The sequence below is a fragment of the Vulpes lagopus genome, chromosome 21, assembly GCF_018345385.1.
Source record: "Vulpes lagopus strain Blue_001 chromosome 21, ASM1834538v1, whole genome shotgun sequence".
Lineage (NCBI taxonomy): Eukaryota > Metazoa > Chordata > Mammalia > Carnivora > Canidae > Vulpes > Vulpes lagopus.
In genome coordinates this window covers 15,622,742-15,627,425 of record NC_054844.1, presented here as the reverse complement: position 1 = coordinate 15,627,425, position 4,684 = coordinate 15,622,742, and the positions used below count along the sequence as shown (strand labels likewise).

Here is a 4,684-nt window from a genome sequence, read left to right as displayed (position 1 = left end):
TAAATGTCTGTTCATGTCTTCTGCCAATTTTTAATTGGATTATTTGTTTTGGGGGTGTTGAGTTTGTATAAATTATGTATTTTGGATACTACCCTTTATCTGCTATGTCATTTGCCGATATCTTCTCCCATTCAGTAGGTTATCATTTATATTTGTTGTTTCCTTTGCTATGCAGAAGCTTTTTGCTTTAATGTAGTCCTAATAGTTTATTTTTGCTTTTGTTTCCTTTGCCTCAGGAAACATATCTAGAAAAATGTCTCCATGGCCCATGTCAAAGAAATTACTGTCTGTGCTTTCTTCTAGGATTGCTATGGTGTCTCACATTTTGTTTTTGTTTTTGTTTTCATTTTTAATACGGAGCACTTCATAAATTTGGATGTCATCCTTATTCTGGGGCATGATAATCTTCTCTTATTCTGATTTTAGTATATATGCTGCTGAAGTGAGCCACATCTAGGTCTTTAATCTATTTTGAGTTTATTTTTGTGTGCGGCCTAAGAAAGTGGTCCAGTTTCATTCTTTTGCATGCAGCCATCCAGTTTTTCCAATACCATTTGTTGAAGAGCCTGTCTTTTTCCCATTGCATATTCTTGCCTCTTTTGTTGAAGAGTAATTGACCATATAATCATGGGCTTGTTTGTGCGTTTTCTATCCTATTCCATTGACCTAGGTATCTATTTTTGTGCCAGTACCATACTGTTTTGATTATTATAGCTTTGAGGTATAACTTGAATCTGAAATTGTGGTACTTCCAGCTTTGTTTTTCTTTTAAGTTTGTTTTGTCTATTCACTGTCTTCTGTGGTTCCATACAATGTTATCATTATTTTTTCTAATTCTGTGAAAAATGCTGTTGGTTATTTTGATAGAGATTGCACTGAATGTGTAGATTGCTTTGGGTCATATGAACATTTTAACAATATTTGTTCTTCCAATCCATGAACATGGAATATCTTCCCATTTGCTTATGTCATCTTTAATTTCTTTCACTGGTGTTGTATAATTTTCAGATTATGGGTATTTGACAGTTTTTAAATGATTAGTTATTCACCTTGGGATTCAAAATGTTTTCAATCTGAGTTTTTTAGGTTTCACTTTTTATTTGTCTCGAATTTAGTAATGTCACTCAAATCTGCTTATTCGTGTCAGTGAGTTAGATTTTTGTCTATCATATTTGTATTTACTGCTTCTGTGTCATGTTTTAGTTCCTTCTTTAGGAACACATATTAGTCACATATTAAAGCTCCCTTTAAAGTCTTACTATCATGTTCTCTTTCATAATTTTAATTTCTTTACCCTCTTCTTGTATATTCTAAGAGAGCTTCTTAAGTCCATCATCCACATTACTGATTCAGGCTTCTGTTTTACCATTACTAGAGTTCAGTATCCTCAGATAAATATGGGCTTACATTTCTCTGTTATACATTTAGTTTTATTGAAATATTTCTTTAGCTTTTCTATCTCTCTTTTGTAATTCATTGTATTCTTTACTACCTGCTAGTCCTGCCTGATGGAGATTCATTCTTCTTGCATTTTATTGAGAATAGTAAACAAGTTCCAGAGTTTTCTCTGGAGTTTTGTTAATTTTAGAAATATACTCTTCCCCTGAGTCTTCAAAGTGTTATTCCACAGTAGGCTTTTGTAGTTATTTATTGTTCTGTTTTGGTTTTTTTTCTCCTCTTCCAAATTATTAAATGGGGCACCTCTTGAATTCATTGATTCTCAGAATATAGGATGGTTCAATTACCCTAAGCCACATTCTGATAAATCAATGACAACAGAATCTTATTCTCAGTATCACACTTAGAAAGTTGGTGTGTCCAGATTGCATTATAATTTTCAGTTTTTAGCGAGTATTTACTCTACTAAGGTAGTGATTTCTCTTTTATTTCCTGCCTAGTCCTCTGAAACTCTGAGATGTAATAGACAGCAACCTGAGTCCTTCCACCCACTGTATCCAGAATATTTCTGTCACTGTCTTCAGAGCTTTGCTTTTGAAGAAAACAGCAGCCAATATGTAATGAGCAACCAGAGGTCAACTCCATAGCTCTTGCCCAGCTGTTTCTGAAACACGTTTTTTTCTGAATGATGGGGAAGATGGCAATTGGCAAGGTGGGGAAGGTCTGAGAATAACCTTTAAATACCTCAAATATCAACACATGAGTCATGTTTTTCATTGCTTGGTATATACAGTGGATATAGACCCATAGGAATAACACAAGGAAACTATAAAGTGTCTTCCTACCTTGTTCAGGTATTCTCTTTGAGATGAACCCTGAAAACACAAGAAAATTGACCTACTATTGGTTAGTGAAGTTCTTCCCAGATTATATCCTTACATTTTTTGAGATATGATTCCATGTTTTGCCCTTTTAGTGTTTTCTTAAGTAGCTTAAGACAAATTAGCAAAATTACATATTTTGGGACTATTTTGAATAAGTTACTTGAGATGTTTTTTTCAGTACTAATAGCCTCCTAAAGGTTTTTAAGGCTTTTACCTGATAGTAATAGCTAATAAACATCATCTGGTGAACATAAGTGATACCATAAACCTTCCAAAAATCTTAGTGTTTCTATACATCACAAGATACTGTTGTGATTCTAGTTTGCATTGAAAATTCTGCTGACCTCCAGTTTTTGTATCCATCTTTACTTGTCTCACAAAGCTAGCAATTTTAAGTCAGTTATCCTTTGAGTATATTTATTTATTATTCTTCCATTGAGTTATTCATGCAATAAACATTCATTAAGTTGTTATTATATGCTAGACACTGTGATAGAACCTGCAGATACCGCCCCCAAGAACTTATGATGTAATCATGAAGACAAATGACAAAACAAATCTTTGCACCATGCTGTAATAAATCTGAAGGTAATCATGGTGTGACAATATCTAAATAGTAGTATCAAGTAACATCTGATTTTAATATGCACAGGTTGTTACTTTTATCAACAACTTAGATTCAAAATTTCAATCTAAACACTGTATTCAGAACTGTGGCTTTTTTGTTTAATTCAAATCATCTTAATCAGCATTTAACAAATGTCTATTGTGAGCAAGATACTACGCTCTCTATCATATAGAATGCAAAACTAATTAGGTTAAAGCTTGAATCCTCAAAGTTTTTAGCCTAACCATGTCTTAGTCTTTTCGAGTTGCTATAGCAAAATATCACAGAGGTAGCTTATAAACAACAGGAGTTCAGAAGTTCTGGGGGTTGGCAGTCCAACATCAAGGTACCAGCATGGTCACATTTTGGTGAGGACCCTCTTCCCGAAACATAGCTGGTATGTTCGTATAGGGCAAGGGATCTCTGCAGAGTGTCTCTTATAAGAACGGCAATTCCATTCATGAGGATTTATGAGGGCTCCATCCTCATGACCTCATGAAATGTTAAGATTTCAACATTTTGATGGGACACTAACATTTAGAACATAGGAACTGGGGAATGCAGACTAACTATAATTAACTTTCAATAAAGCACACGAAGTGCTATTGAAGTACAGTAGCAGAGAAGATTACAGTAAGAATGAACCTTCATTAAAGAGTAAAGATATTCAGTTGGGCCATATTGAATATGGTAATAATCAGTACCATTTATTGAGAAATTTCTATATTGCTAGTTATTATAGCTTATAATGATTCCTGTACATTATCTCTAATCTTAGAAAATGAAAATATTTTTAACTTCCCATTATCTATATCAGTTCAGAAGGTCTATAAGAAATGGAATGACATTTTTTTGAAACTTTGCTTGAAAATCTTCACGCCCATTTCTTGGGAAGAGGGAAGAATAGTGGGAGACATTAGGCAATTCAGTACTAAGAGAAAGACAAGGAGGACCATAATCTGTATTAAATTTAGCTCCTTTGGCGGATTGTACTGCCTATCTACTTGGCTCACAGCCACAAGTAGACATAAACTTTCCAACCAGTATGCAGACTCATGAAGAAATAGTTTGAGGATTATAAATTAAATGCCATCCTCTCCTGAATTGTATACATCTTACCTCTGAAAGAATCTATCCAAGATAAAAACATATTAAATTTGTCTCTGAAATATAGAGGTGGCAAGTGTTTTCCATGTAAGAATTAAATATAACTTTAAAAAAAAAAACTAAAAACAAACAAAAATCTCTCAATCAAATTGAAGAGGTACTAACAATGGCCAGATTTGTAGTTGGCTCAGATTCCTAAAGGACACTATCATTTTAAAGCCTCAGATAAATTTTCTCTTAGCAGTGGATGATAATTCTGTTCAATCTGTGGAAAACTGAAGCAGAAATGTGCAATTGGGAGGAGAAATTTGACCTAGGATACAAACTTACAAAACTTGTAGGTAGGACAGAGGGTTGACCCCTTAGTTTGTGACTGCATAAGAACAAGCCTTTTGTGGTATCAACATAAGTAAAGAATTAGTAAATATTTTGCAAGATCACTTAGAACATTGACAACATTCAAAAGTTTACTATTGTCCTGCAGTGTAATTTAAGAGGAGACCAAATTGCTCTTATGGACTGATTCAGAAGAAACACATCAAGTCTGTGTTTCTGTTTAGGTTTGTTTGTTTGTTTTTTCCTTATAAACTGAAGTGAAGTATTGCCTATACAATAACATTTCTCAGGTTTATTACCCACTTCAGGTCACTCTGAGTGAAAGCTCATTTCCATTTTCTTCTAAAGGTAT

General features: G+C 33.7%; 1 non-coding gene across 1 annotated transcript; it reads right to left on the bottom strand.

The window, feature by feature from the left end:
- Positions 1 to 348: 348 nt before the first annotated feature.
- Positions 349 to 450, bottom strand: LOC121480457. The gene has a single exon (XR_005984975.1). It is a non-coding gene; the product is annotated as a U6 spliceosomal RNA (small nuclear RNA).
- Between the last annotated feature and the right edge of the window lie 4,234 nt (positions 451 to 4,684).